We start from the raw sequence: 16,090 nt of genomic DNA, 5'->3' as shown, positions 1-16,090 counted from the left end.
GATGAAAACCAAGGATCTGATGAATTTTCTCACAATCTCAAGGGAGTCAGGGAAGTCTGTGGTGATTGATCACTTCTTTCTTATTATTCATGGGCCACTTGCTGCAGAACCTTTTTAAAAACTCACGGTATAAAGGTGCACTCTATTCTTATGAAGCACACACCTGCAAATAACTAGGGATGAGGACTGTAGGAACATCATAGATATTTCTGTGCCATATAGACATATATTGACAGCCAAAGAATGATAGCAGAGATTCTGTGTTACCATTGTACAATCCAGAGCTGTGTGAATGATGTCACTGTGTTTGGAATAATTTCTAAATCACATGAAAAATACTCATGGGCTGTACTAAGCACAGTTGAACTTTGCCAGCTTTCATTTAAGGCAGGCAGAATTTTCTTTCTTATAAGACACAGAATCATAAGCACATTAACTGGAAGGTGTCTCTGGGGGTTTCTAACCCAACTTTCCACTCAGCACTACATGGTCAACTCGTGTTCCTATTTGAAAACTGGAAAGTGATTTCTCCACCTCCCTGGACTCATTTTCTAGTGCTATGCTACCAATGTACTAAAGTTTTCTCTAGTGTCCATCCTGAACATCCTAGACCACAGTCTTGTGGTTATTGCACCTCATTATTACATGAGCAAAGTAACTTCCCACAATTTGCTGGCAATGGTTCTCCCAGTGTAGCTCACTATGCACTATGCAGTTATCTTTATTGTGCACCAGAACAGTCTTGGTCCAAATTTGACTCCTATTTGTCCACTATAACACACACATAATTTGCAACAGTTACTCAACCTTTAAGCATCCCTTTGCTGAGAGAGGAGAATGCCTTTGTGTCCATAAAAAAAGGACAGGCTGCTTTTTCCACCACATATTCAAACAATGAATGGGATCCAGTGGTCTTCAGTAGAATCACTAAAACCAGACCCTCTGAATTTTATTTTCTTGGGAAGATAAGATCATTCATATGCTATTTTAGGCCACATATATATACACACCAGAGTGCATGGCAAGATAGAACAACATCAGACATATTTGACAGTTTTATTTCTATTCTAGTATTCCTAAAAGAATTCCCATTTCTAAAATTCTGTAAGAATTTTAAGACAATTAATCTAAAAGTACACATTATTATAATGTGTCTTATAAATCAATTAGAATTTTCTTATGCATGGGATTCTTCTTTAAATTAAGAAAACAATACTTCCAACCTCAACATTCAACTTTTAAATCCATAACCTGTTTTGGAATGAGTTTCTGTGGTTTATGCATGAAAGTTGGCCTAATAAATACTAGTTTTATGAAAAAAATAATTATGTCAATGGCATGAGGAAAAAAGGTAATTCTAATTACATACAACCTTCACCGGCTTCACTTATTTTTGCTAAGTACATTTTGTGGAGTTCATATCAGGGAAAAGCTTTTGACTTCATCAACACTTTTTTTTGTTTTGTAAAACTGACTGCGTATCAGAGCCAAGACATTACAGGTGAGATCAAAGACTATTTGACAAAACAAAATTTATTTCATGGAAAGGCTTCCTATTTGACATGCATATGCTATATTTCAGTGCTGAAAATTATCTCACAACTAAAATATGAATAATTTTAGATACAGTGGATCAAACTCAAACACTAAAAGTAGAAAACTATCATGACTGGAGTTCTTACCTACAATAGAAATGTAAGATATTTCATATGGTAAACTTTCCTGCATAAGTGTCTGCACTACTTTTATTCAATACTACTTGCAGTTTCAAGGTGTAGTTCCCAAGTTTCTGAAGATTTTCTACAGAATATATGTATTCAGCTCTACTACTGTCTTTTTAAACAAAGAATGAATTTACCACATAAGCTGTGTGAAGTGGGATATTCTCAAACTCCTTACAAGATATCAGACAGTTGTTCCCTGACATGACAATGTGGGCTTCACCTAATTCAGACAGACAAAAGCCACTCAATTGATATTGTGAGTATATTTGATTATACTGTATGAGGCTGTACCTACATTATCACAATGACAATTGGTTCCAGAAAATACCAAGTTACACATATGATGAAAGCTAGACTTGCTCTTTGCAGACCAGTCAAAAAACAGCATATTGTTTTTGGCAGGGAAGAAAAAATAAGAACTTGAATATATAATCCATTCACTAGGTACAGGAAACTTTTCTGAAGAAAAAATAATGCACAAAAGATCAGCAACATACTGAAGCCAGTAAAAAAATTGAATACACCCCTGCAATTCAGAAGCCAAGCTTACCGACCATAAATCTGCAGTGAAATGTCTGGGAAACCACATAGCAGACTTTCAGCCTTGACAGTACTTTTCCCTGATTCTGATGCTTCAGCATCAGCAAGCACAGGACACTACTTCGATACTCCGGGTGGCAAATGGAGTCTCTCCCCTATGCATTTTACTCAGACTTCTCTCTGAGTCATGCCTGTAACATGCCCGTGTTGTTGTATTTAAGTTGTGAAATAAGCTCTTGAGCTCTCAATTCTTCACTTCTATTTAGTTACAAAACAACCAGAAGCAGAAATCATAACAACTGGGGCCAAAACTGTCCAGGTTCTTACTGGAAAACCAGGTGATCTTTTGCCCTATCCTACTGGATGGCAAGTCCTCTTGCTTAATCAAGTTTTTCACGTCTGACTGAGCTGTGCATAAAGGCCGAAAGGAGGGGATGCACTGTGCTCCCTCCAGTGCCATTACCTGCAGCAATTTCGCCAGGTAGGCCTTGGCCAATCCTGTCAGGAAGGCTGGAATTTCTAATTTTCCACAAAGTTCAGCTCTATTTCTTTTCTAAAAATTCCATCACCTTGTTTGTCTTGATGTATTCAGCAGTGGGCCAAGCTGGAAGTTAACTTCCTTTTCATCCCACTCAAAACCATTTTTCTCAAAACCTACAAAGTACTGGCTGCTTCTGCTTCACCCTCTGCCACACCAAAGTTCATCTCTGACACTCCTGATTCCTCTAAAACCTGGTGTTACGATAGGACATTTATAATAATTAGTTGCTATAGATTGTATTGATACAGATAGTAAAAAAATTACTCTGCTTAGATTATGTTGCACTGCGAATTTTGCACTGAAATCAGTGGCCAAATTTATATAAATTCTTTAGTCATTCACACTTTTCCATACCAACAGAGGAAAGGGCTGTGGAAAGTAAAAGAAATTAAGAAGTGCCTAAAAGATAGGTATCTTCTGATTATGGCATTCCATCTTCCAAATACCGTTCACTTCTTAGACAGATTTTTGCAAGTGGCAGAAAAGATCAAACACTGAGAACCTTCAACTTGTATAAATCTTTCAGTCTTACCATCAGGATATACTTACACAAAGTTCTGCTGAAGGCATTGCTGAAAGTGTGTTATTCATACTCCCTTGACTGCATGGATATTTTTAGGGTGCAAAGACTTTCCTGGACTGATGAACTTGCTCACAAATACTGTTACCTGAAAGCCAAAGAATAAATACTAAATTTGAGAAAAAAAAATAATTTTAACAGAATTAGATAAGAGTAATATTTTTTACAAAGCCCAAGAAACACTAGCCAATTTTACTGCCACCTTCTTCCCAAAGCAACTTTGCTTTGCATTGACACTAACAAATCCAGATACTAAGTTCATTGTAATGAATAAGTTAAAAGGAATAACATATTTAATGCTCATAATTTCTAATATCACACTTCAAGAGATAAAAATGCCCTTTTTCTAACATATAATCATAGATATCCTCTACTATTTGTTTGAATAGGACTAATTTAAAGCACCAGAATTAATAATTTTACAAATGGTCTTCTAGATTTCTTTATGAAAACCTACTTTGATTTTACAAAAGAGAAAGATGAAGATAGATGATAGCTAGGATGGAAGAGAAAGAAAAGAGAAAAGGAAAGAAAAGAGAAAAGAAAAAAAAGAAAAAAAAGAAAAGAAAAGAAAAGAAAAGAAAAGAAAAGAAAAGAAAAGAAAAGAAAAGAAAAGAAAAGAAAAGAAAAGAAAAGAAAAGAAAAGAAAAGAAAAGAAAAGAAAAGAAAAGAAAAGAAAAGAAAAGAAAAGAAAAGGAGTCATCCAATTACAAGTTGTTTCTTTTTCTTAAACTTCCTAGAGACCAAAAAAAAAAAAAAAAAAAAAAAAAAAAAAAAATCAGAGCTTCCAAAATGTTGATGTTATGTATTTTTTAGTCTTTTCTGGGAGAACAGGGGTTTTGTTTTGGGTTTGGTTTTTGTTTTCGTGAGGGTTTTTGATTGGTCTTCCCCTCCTCCCTCACCCCCCTTTTCTTTTTGTGTTGGTTTGTTTATTTATTTTTGGTTTTAAGAGCAAGATAGTTTTCCTGTTTTGATTTGGACTCCTGCCAACCAAATCTGCAGGTTTTCTACCATTTGTTCTGCTAATTCAACAATGCCCAGTAGGTGGCCTCAGTGTATAATCTATTTCTTTACTATTCTTTCAACGATTCTGCCTGGGTTTTTTTCATTGCAAGAATTTTATCTTAGTTAGAATCTCCTGTGTTTATCCCTTATTTTCCTCGGGGCTTACAGAAATACTTTCTTTAGAGAATACGAATATTATCCAGGTCCAGACTGATACATGGGCTGAAAAATACAGCAATCCTTAGAGTCTTCAGCTCCGGATCTTTCAAAGAACAATTGCCGAGTCTCGTGGTTCTCCTGCATCTCCACCTTCAGAATACTGGGAATCAGTCAGTCCCCGACTATGAACAAGGTTATCACCTACGTATGTCCTCCTACAGGAATGCCCTTTCAGATAAAGAAAGTTCTGATACGAGAAGTGTGAAATGAATTCTTAACCTGATTGAACTTCTTAATTATCTTATTGCATTTAAGTATGTAAGGTATATTGAAATTCATGTATACATCATAGGAAATACTGAGCTCTGCCAGTTAGTGGCGTCACTTCTATAATATTTTACTTTGACAAATTTCTGTATTCAGTCTGCCTTATTAAACACCATGTAACACATCCTGCAGACAAGACCAGTTGATATTTTCACTGACTTCCCACAGTGAAAGAAGTGCCCATGCCTCTGTGAAAAATATTTATCAATTAAGTATATTTGTCTGTGATGGAGTCCTTTCTGACCCAATTTTTGTAGATAATTGATGTGTAAACTCAGCCTTTGGCAATTGCCAGTAAGCTAATAAGACAGAAAGTCTTATAGTTTCCCCACCATAATGAGGCCTGAAACCAATTTGGCGGGGATCAAGGAAATATGAAGCCTCCAAATATTTCTGGAATTGCCTCACTATAAACTTTGTCAAAAAGGCAGATTGAAATGTCCTATAATAGATGTGCCTGTCTGCATCAAGAAGGATATATTTTTAGATTTGTGTTAACAAGAGCTTCCTATGGAGAAATTGATAGTCCTATCATACCCTAACACCACTTACAGCTAAACTTGTGATCTTTGTTGCCCAAAAATGTGAGTCCAGTACTGTCTTCACTTAAGGCTTCATACATATGGGGCTATAAGGAAAATGTCTGCTCAAGACAAATAACCAGACGATGTATGAAAGCAAGTCTTTATTACATTTACATTTAGAAGAAGGGCAGTTTAATTTTCTTAGCAGGATAAATATGGTGACCTGTTACAATGACTGAGAACACCCACACAGAAGTTTAGTGCAACTTAGCACACGTGCAGTAATTTATTTCATTTTAACATTCCAAAGTGTCCATGTGTAGGCAAGCCCTGAGAAAACAACATTAGCCAAAATGAAAACTTGGGTTTGCATTTGTTCTCTCCATAGCCTGCTCTGCTACCATGGAGACAGACAGCTCTGTCACATCTAGTAATCTCATCTTCAAAGAAACAAAAACATTCTTGGCGAAAGAGCCTGCAAAGTTATATTATTGGTCCTAGATGTGATCTTGCACCCTTCACTGAAATCCCACTTCACCACAAAAGAAAACAGAACTATTCTCTGCCACCCTTGTTTTCTTCTCATCTCTTTCTCTCAACTGTAATCAGAGATCCCAAATTGTTCCATGGGCAGCACTACTAATTGGCCATGCACAACACCCTACGTATCCCCAGCAACACCATCACAGTACCCCTGCCCACTCTTTCATATCCCTTCCTAACCCTTCCAAGTCTTTCCCATCAAGGCAGGACCCTGCCACACCTTCAGTCAACCCTTGTATGCCTAGCTGAGGCTATTTGGTTCACATCCTTGATGTCTTCTCTCCATAGCTTGTACTCCTCTCCATAGCTCCTGCTGGCTTGGCTGGGGACTGAGAGCACCCTGTTCAGACAGCACTGAAGGGCTGGCCAAGTGCTGGCTTCCTCTGAGCAGGCAGTGACTCAATTCTTCCTACATTTCTCTCAGTTCAACTCTCTTCTCTCCTACAACTCTTCACAAAAAGTATGGAAATGCAACTTCTAGGCCATTCTGCCAAATCTTCCTGATGATATCACTGGCAGAGACATCTTCATTAGTAATGTGTCATTGTTGTCAGAATCCAAGATCATGAGACAAGGGTCCTGGGGTCTCAACACATACTAAAAACCAAGTTTCACTGTGCTCCCTACAAAGGAACTTAACCTCACTCCTCATTTCTTTGTCTATTAGCAGAAACATTAAAGAGCCTATTAAATCTAAAATTCAGGAAGATGCTGGGAGTTTAAGACAGCAGTTGTATATTGGCATACTGAAGTTTTTAGCACCGAAGAAGGAACAGGGTAGGTCTTGTAGTTCTCAAGAAAACACTGAAATAAAGAAAATAAAACTACATTCAAGTACTTGGGGATAATTGTAGTTTGGGGGTATATTCTGAATACCAAACATAATTTTGAAGGAACTCCAACTATTTTTAAGGAGAGAAGTGACACATGGAAGTTATTTTCATGTTAGCTGGAGAGACATTGAAAGAAATGCAAATTTAACCCTCAGACTGGGAAGGGCAAAACTGCAGCACATTCCACTTCCATGAGACTTAAATAAGTCTCTTCACTACAGACAAATAAAGCTCTTACAAGCAAATCACAGATCTCAGCTCTGCTCCTTCCAGGAGGTGCTGCCAGAAAATCTTGACCTCTTAGTTCTTTTAGCCATGTGGTTGTATATGATTTGGGTGACTAAAGTAATCACAAGCTCTTTGTTAACATACCAATGCTGTGCATAAACTACTGAGGAGTCAATGACCTAGGCTCATCTTCCTCCCAAGGCATTGATCTATCCTGATCAACATAGTGATTTAACTGCTGCAATGCATTCACTATTTCAATCAGATCATGGTATAAATTCACTAGGTTAGATATAAGAGGAGTCTCACCATTTCCTTTTCAAATAAAAATAATGAAGCTAATCACACCATTATAAAGAGGCACCCGCAGGACATCAGATACCTCCGGTAACCCAGAACTCCTGAACCCTAAAGTAAACTGACATTTACGGTGTGTCCAGCAAAATAAAATGAGATGGAAAACAGCAGCTTTTTACATACCTACAAGACTTAAACAGAAATTAAAGAGGATGAGCTGGAAATGCTGTCTGGCATAAAGCTGGTGCCTTTGGGGGAAAAGTGAGCAGGTAAGTGGAGAGGAAAGGGATGTCCCCAATATGCTACTGAGATTTGGCAGTTAAACCAAATTTTTTGTTTCTCTCACTGACCCAAATATATTTTACCTATTTTGAAGAACAAGCATTAGTCCACTTCTCCTATAGAATGGTGTACAGGAAGAGGAAGGCTAAGAATAAGGTCATACACCAACCATGCACCATGTTCATTGTCACTCAGACTTTTGAAGATAAACAATAATGAGTTAAGATATACACCAAAATCACCTAAATTCTGCTCTCCTTGAGCATCTGTAGTTTAACATTAGTATTATTAACATTAGTATTATTTTGCCTGTGAAGACATTGTTCTAGAATTGAGGCTCTGATACTGATTCCTTCCCCTTGCTAAATCTAAGCACATGTCTACATGAGACATATTAAACCAAGCATCCCATACAACTGTGCACTCAAACTTTTAGTCATGTGCCTATAATTAACCCTGCTAAATTTTATAAACTGCTATTTTATTCTCAGCCACACCAACCCTTACACAATGTTATCCCTTCTTAGGCCTGCGATGGACCCCTACAACACATATGGATCCCTGAACATTAGAAGCCCTGACAAGAACACAGGAATTCACCATTGATGCAGGCTATAAAACTTGGCTCTGGCCATTCGGGATTGCTTAGGGAATCTTAGGAATCTCTCTTTTCTTTTGGTCATATAAATGGGGTGGGTCATAGAATCATAAAATAGTTCGGGTTGAAGGGGCTTTTAAAAGTCACCTAGTCCAACTCCTCTGCAAGTAGCAGAGACATCTTCAACTAGATCAGGTTCTCAGAGCCCCATCCTACCTGAATGTTTCCAGGGACTGGGCATCCACAATCTCTCTGGGCAACCTGTATCAGTGTTTCACCATCCTCATTGTAAAAAATTGCTCCCTTATATCTACCCTTAATGTACCCTCCTTCCATTTAAAATTTTTGCACCTCTTTCTATCGTAACAGGCCCTGCTAAGAAGTTTGTCTCCATCTATTTTACAACTGCTACTTAAGTATTCAAAGTATACTACCTTCTCTTCTCCAGGTTGAATGACCCCCACTCTCTCAGCCTTTCCTCATAGGAGAGGTGTTCCCTCCTTCTAATCAACTTTGTGATTGTCTGTTGGAGTGGGTCCTGAAGAGCTTTGATCCTCTTGTAGTGAAGGATGAAGCATCTCATTACCAATTAACAGCTTTCTCAAGCTGTTCCAGGTAATCCTCTAATCCATCAATTCATCATCTTCTAAAGATGGGGACATCATCAGGCAACTCCAAGTGACTATCATCTGTTCAATAAGGAAGAGCTAAGGTTACATTAGCATGAACCTTGCTTCTACATTCTTGTTTTCAGGGATCAGAATGTTATTGAACTGCACATCCTAAAAGAGCATGAGACATTACAAAACAATTTTGATAATGTGGTAACACATTTTTCTGCAGTGAAACCTGCAGGACTATTGCTCTAATGGCCAAGCTTTTTAAATCAAAAAGTCAACCACTTCTTCCTCGGTATGTCACATGGCCATCAGGTTCAGAAAAATTAAGACAGCATATCTCTCATGAGTCTTTGATGCAGCATTGGCCCTGTTTTTCTGGTTTAACAGCTTATGAATGGTGTTATACTGAGCTGTAAATTTAGTCATAAGCCTAACAAGCTTGCATTTTACCTACGTAAAATATTCTCTAGAGTACAAACAATGTATATTTTATTTCCACAAAAATAAATATTATTATGATTATTTATGATCTTAAAAAGATATGAAACTGATGTGGAATAGTGGCAAGTAACATCCTGCAAAGATTTTGTTCATTTTAGTTTTGATTTGCAACTGTATTTTTAAGTGTTGCCAAATAGACAAAGCAAAACCTGAACAGACATAGACAAACTTGAAAACTTCATGAGAGAAATCTATCTACTGATGATACAAAATTATCTTATCTGTATGAGGCAACATACTGACTGTTTAAAATCTAAGGTGGCCTTTTTACTTCTTCCTATAGTGAGCTCCAGTCCATATTCTACTTTTGAGTCTTCTCATCTCTGATGTCCATTCAACTCCAGATCTTTCAGGCCTTGAGAAATGATCATCAATAACTGGAACTGGAGTGAGGTAACCTCACATAGCAGGATGACAATCATTCCTGCTTCATTCCACATCTGTGTAATTGCTCAAATATGAAATCCCAGGACATCTTATTACAGTAGTCCTATTTTTATTGGTAATAAATCAAATTAAGGTGTCGTTTTATTATGTATCAAATACCTTGGTGTGTACCTTTTACTGTGGTTGCTACAGGTCCTAAACAAGTGAAGGAATGCATCATTACATCTTCACAGGAGCTGGCAGGATACACAAGAAGAAGTTCACAGCATACAATGATAAAGCAGACACAAAATGAAGATGGAAATTTGCTTCAAGGACTTTCTACATAGGGACACTATCAAAAAGAAGATTAGAACATTGAGAAAAATAATGGTTCCACTGGAAGAACTGACTAGTGTGGACATTAGATCTGAAAACCAGGCACCATTGGTTTGAATTTAGTTGTTCAGGACAGTCAGCTGTTGGCTCAACTGTTCAAGGAGTTGCATGCCCTCCACTGCATACATTTTTCCTGTAAGATTCCATGGTCATAGAGATTTAGAAGTAATATTAAAATTACACACAGAGGAAACTTCTCTACATGAGCATAAATATATCTACTTTAAAATGAGAATTGTATTAACTAATTAATTGTATTGAGAATCATATTAACCTATTAAACCTGAAAGCTCTGTACTGCACCAAACTTTGTACATGCAATAGTCCAGTAATTTCCAGAAACATCTAATGGCCATCAGCTCCTCAAACATCTACTATGTCTGAATTATGACTCAGGAAGTCTTTTTTTTTTTTTTTTTTTTTTTTTTTAATTACAGGGCCATCAGGAAATAATGTTGAGTATTATAAAATTTTCTATGGAGCATGTTAAGTAATTCAGAGGAAAAATTAGAAAGATGATCGAGTTTCAAAGTGGTTACAACTCAATTTTCCACATACAAAGCAAGTTTACCAAACATGAAGGAGGTTTACAGGAAAGTATATGGAATAAACCCCAGCAGGTTTCATTTTCTACCACACCTAATCACCATGATGGCAGAATAAATATCTGGCAGACAAAGAAACACAGAGCTCTTCCTGTAAAAGAAAAAAAAACAACCAACCAAATGCCCAAAGAAAAGCATCAAGCCATTGAGTGAATTGTTCTTGAGCACTTTGCCTCCCAACCAAATTTCATTTACATGCAGAAACAGTTCTATGATAGATACAGCAAAAATGGACCTGATGAAGAAGTGGACAACAAACATCAGGAAATTGTGGAGATACACCTAAATATTTGAACATTCAACAAGATCTAGAAAGTATTTAAGTCACACGTTATTTGTATGGATTTGGAAAGAGTTCTGCCTGTGACCAAGGTACTGCCATAACTTCTTGTGAGAGAAACTTCACACTTTACAGTAATCTTTCAGTAAGTTACAATGGGTATCTTAGCTCATGGTTGGCATTATTCAATCCAGCACCTTCCCAGTGCCAAAGAAAAGAAGTCAAGGAGCTCAGGTGCCAGTACAACACTGCTGCTCCCCACAAGCTCCAGTTCCATCCCATGCAGCAGAACCACTTATACTGCAGTCCTAACTTGTGTAAGCCTGGCAGGCAAAGCACATTCCCATGTGATTCACTATCTTGGCTTCAACTGCTGTTGTTTAATCTCAGAGATGAGGCTTCTCTGAGGGAGCAGCTGGTGTGTGCATCAGAGTTTCTCCTGTCCCTGCTTTCCAGACCTAACACAGGAAGAAGAAAGAAACAGACCCCATGGGTCATTAACAATGCATTCTCCATTCTTACATCCTTTACGCTTAAGAGGGTCTCTGGCTTTGCTGTATGGGGAACTGATCTGCTCGCAGCCTCTCATAATCTTCTGCACATTTCTGTGTCCTGATAGTCAAGTGTCTGAGCAACCTCCTCTGTGGAAAGCCTTTCCTTAGATCTCTGAGATCAATGGGGGATGCCTGAAACATATTTTAATGTTGCAACTTGCAAGTAAAGGATTCATTTTTAAGATTTAAAGAGATGAAATTAAAAAAAAAAATTGAAGCAAATATTTAAGAGTAGAAAGAATAAAACAGTGGTCAGCTGGCTGAATAGAAAGTACTGTATAGTTTTAGGAGTTTTGAAGTTAGTAATGCACAAAAAGGGAGTGGTGAGAAGAGCTAAGAATCTGGCCGTAAAAAGGTGTGTGTATGACACACATCCAAATGTCAAAGAGGTGATACTTAGGAAACTGATAGGATTACAACAAGTAGTAAACATGGGTTGGCTAAGGTCCTCCTCAGTGGAAGTAGATCAGATTCTCGTTAAGGAGAGAATGTGATGTGTTTCTGATCCCAAAAGAGTTGAGGAGAGCACACCACCACCAAAAGAAGACAAGCTGTGGGGAAGACAAGGCAGTCCAGTAATTGTGGATGACTTGAGCAAAATTTTAGCATCATGGACATGCAAAAAAGAGATTCCAGACCAGCTGACATGAAAAAGCAGGTCTGTAACATGAAACCTGGCACAACCAAAACACGAGCACACCTTACCAACCTGCTTGCATGTAAGCAGCCAGGTTTGTTTCCCACCCAGGAAACATCGTCACAGGGGCACACCTAAGCTCGAGGCTCGGAGAAAACATTTCGGGCCCACGTTGTTGTGTCAGGTGCCTATTGCTCTATCAGCCCCCGTTGCTTAAGTGCCACCATTGCGGCAACGGGGCCCCGAGGGACGCGCCGAGCCGTGCCCGGCCGCTCGATCCAGCAGGTGCCACCTTGCGCCTCCCCGGCCCGACCCGCTCCCGCGGGGCCGCCCCGCCGCCGCCCGGCCCAGCAGGCGGCGGGCACGGCGGGGCCGGGCTCCGGCCGCCCCGGGCCGCCGCCCCCGCACTACATTTCCCGGCAGCGCGGGGCGGGGACCGGCCGGGCCTGCTGGGAGGGCCGGCGCCTCGCCTGCTGGCTTTCCGGAGCGCCAGGAAGGGAAGGGTTGTTCGGGGGTTCTTATTGTAGGTGCGGGCGAAAGGGGGAAGCTCCGCAGCCCAGCCAAGCGTCACCGCTTCCTCAGTTCCCAGTGGGCCCGGTAGCGGCAGCGCCGCTCAGAGCGGGGGCAGGGTGGGTCCAGCCGGGCCCGAGCGGTTCTGCGGGGGAAGCGGTTCCTTCCTCCGCACGGCTGTGGCGCTTCAGAGGTCGGATTTGAAAATCATCTATTTAATTTATGGTTTCTGCAATCACTTCGCAGGCATCCTGGAGACTAACAGCTGTTGGGGGATCGTGGTGGCTCCGGGCTGGGACTGTTTGTGGGTGTTCATGCCAAATGCAGAAGTCAGGCCCTGAGAGGCTGTGGCTGTTACACGACTGTACACCTTGCTAGGAAAGACCAGGAATGTGAGGTTGGCATCTGGGCTATCTCTTTGGCCGTACCTTCCTGACCGATGTTGTGTTTCCCAGTGTTATGCCAGATGTAAAAAAGGCAGTCTGTGAAGTTGCATAAACATGCAAAACAAAACTGTACCCACCAGTATTTGGGAGCGCGCACAAACAAATGCGGACAAAGTGAAAATAAGAACAGAATTGTTAAAACTCATATTTGGCTTTTGTTCCTTCTAACTGAAAACTGGTGCCTGAGCTGGTCTGTGCATTTTCTTTGCTCAGAAAGTTGATAGATCGCTGTTTTTCTTCAAGAATTAATGGTGACCTATCAATAAAAAAATAATTGAGGTTTTTGTTGAACATGATGGAAAGCTTTTTCCCACCTTCCTTACTGACCTTCCCTTCCTAATATATTTTTTAATCTCAGTTTTCAGATGTTTAGAAATTTTCCAATGGAGCCACATCTCCCCATACAGCAAATTTAAGTCCAGTGAGAAGAGTTTTAGTTACTGTTGTCATATGTTGAGCATGATCCACAGATTAAACAATCCATGGATCACAGCTTAAAATGCAACAGGTAGGCAGATATACATTGTTTACCAATTCGGTGATACCTTCAGTAAGTAATAGTTCTTCTAATTGCACAATATAAATGTTATGTGCCTATTCACTAATACCTACAAGGACAGGTAGTGAGATAAAACTACAAGACTTTAATTATAGGGCTTGATATACTAACATGTACAAACCAAAAACATGCACCTTACATACAAAAGGTCTTTTTCCTATGGGAAGGTTCACAGACATTATCTAGAGATCAAAAGGCAGAAAAGCAACATTTCCACAATTATTCAGAAGCTGCTGTAATGCACAAGTATGTCAATTATATTTTCTCCATGTATCCATCGGGAACATGAAACGTAAAACTGTTTTCTGTGGCTTAGGAAGTCCCTGACTGAATGTGTCCACATGCACTGAAAGAGCACTTGTTTGCTTTCCCTGTTCTTACATTGTTTGCCTAAGTACGTGCTGCCGGCTGCATGAGGAGTAAAATGCAAGGTTAAATAGATGTTTTGACTAACACAGTATGGCTGTTCTTCTGCAATGAACAATCTTGCTGCCAGTACTGTATAGGTATGGGTTGTGTCCGATCAGCTGTGTAATTTAGCTTTCCAAAATGAAACACATATTTCTTTAAACTACTGCTCTGAGCAATAAGACTGTTTTCCACAATCACTTTGCAAAGTGTCCAGTACTTATTACCTACATACATAAAAGACTGTTGGATCTCTGAAATTCAGACTTCTAGTAGGCAATCACTAAGAACACTGGGTTTTAATACACTTTTTCTTGTGTATGTATTCGTTTTATAATCAACCTGCATAAAATAATTACAATTTTCACCATGAAAATCAGTCTGCTTTCCAGTACTAAGAGAAAGGGAAGGGAGAGGGCAATTTCTTTTCTTTCATTTACACCTTGAGGATACCAGTCACTTGTTAACACCTACTTGCTTATTGTGAGAAACAATAAGCATTGTGAGACAAAAATAAGCATTCAGTTCATCCACACCATTTGAGACATTATATTCCTCTGTCATACCTTCCCCTCTCAATTCTTCCAAGCTGCTAAAATGTCTCTTAGGCAAAAGCTATTGCACACTGTGAGAGTCTGTTCACTCTTTAGTATACCTTCCAAGTTGTTCTAGATCTTTTCTGAGATGAGAGTAGAAAGCAGGGGAATTAGTTCACACTTAGCATGGAAGATGTGGCTACATGATGGATTCATTGTGGTGTGATTATTGCTTTATATTTCCTTATCCTTTCTTCCCTGAAAAACTATTACGTCACTTTACTTGTTTTTTCTGATATACTTTCCCATGTTTTCCAAACTCTTTCCCTTCTTTAGAGACCACTGATTTGGGTTTAAAAAGCAAGAAATTTTCAGCCTAACATATTTTGAAACAAAATCCTGTCTAAAAGTAGGTGGTCTTGTGGTCTTGTTTTCTCCAAGTGTAATTTTCAGGGAACAGGAAGGAGGCTGAGGAAGATAACATTGGTGGAACTCTCCTTTAACCACAGAAAATTAAATGGGCAACAGTAAAGCTTTTTAAAAATGGCTTTCTTTGGCTTTCAGCTATGGAATTAACAGGTTACAGATTTCAAGTCTAGAACAGAAAAATATTTCAGAAATTAAGTGAGCAATAGTGAGAAATACAGACCTTTCAGAAAATGTAAGGGACTTATTTAATATTTAGATATATGATAAGTGACACTGTAAGTACTCAGCTAATACGCTGCATTCAAATGGAACAAAAATGGAGCAAAAAGTTCTGTCTCTGTAATATTGAGATGATTTCATAGGATTTCTGTGGGTGAGGTTCCACACTTAGCAAGTGATGTCTTGGGGGGAAAAAAAAAAATCACAAAATCAAAATCTCCCATAGCTATTCAAAGTCAGCTGTGTAAAAAAGTTTTAATTCCTCAATTTCTAGTATAAAATACAGTGAAAAATAAATTACTACAAATCTAGTGATAAGTTCTTTTCCTCAGATTAGCTGAGAGCAAAGATCTCCTGGACAGGTTTAATTTCTTCACAAACTTCCTTGAGAATTTTTCATCATACCACTTTGTGCTGCTGTGGCATCACATGTATTGGCCTTTTGCCACCAATAAACATGATGCTCAGTTTAATCCATCAATAGCCAGCTACTACAGACATTACAATCAGAGCTGACATGGGACAACAGAGAATTTTAAAATAAGAATCTTGCATATATAATACTCAAAGATAATACATTTTCCCTACAATAAACTGTTGTAACAAATGCATTGGATGCATTTCAAACAAGTGTAGGCAAATGGATGTAACAAAATCCTCAAAGTGTAAATATAGTAATAAATACAACAAAATGTAGTACGACTTAAAAAGGGGTTGAGAAGTGTGACTAAAAGAGCTGGACAGGATTTTTCCATCTGCTTTAGGATTTCAAATGTCTTTTTTCTTACACTCTCTAACTTTCTAACCTACAGAGTACTGCATAGATCAACAGACTAAGTA

The 16,090-nt window shown here is 38.8% G+C and overlaps 1 long non-coding RNA gene across 1 annotated transcript in view; it reads right to left on the bottom strand.

Moving 5' to 3' along the window:
• The window catches only part of LOC146768394 (uncharacterized), a 37,644-nt gene extending 25,183 nt beyond the window's left edge, over positions 1-12,461 (bottom strand). The window contains exon 1 of the long non-coding RNA XR_014952913.1: positions 3,355-12,461. This is a non-coding gene — a long non-coding RNA (uncharacterized LOC146768394). The remainder of the gene's footprint in view (positions 1-3,354) is intronic.
• Positions 12,462-16,090: the final 3,629 nt, after the last annotated feature.

This window comes from Lonchura striata, chromosome 2, assembly GCF_050655825.1.
Source record: "Lonchura striata isolate lonStrDom1 chromosome 2, ASM5065582v1, whole genome shotgun sequence".
NCBI classification, from domain to species: Eukaryota; Metazoa; Chordata; class Aves; order Passeriformes; family Estrildidae; genus Lonchura; species Lonchura striata.
Note: the sequence above shows the minus strand (reverse complement) of the source record. Positions and strands in the feature narration are given on the sequence as shown.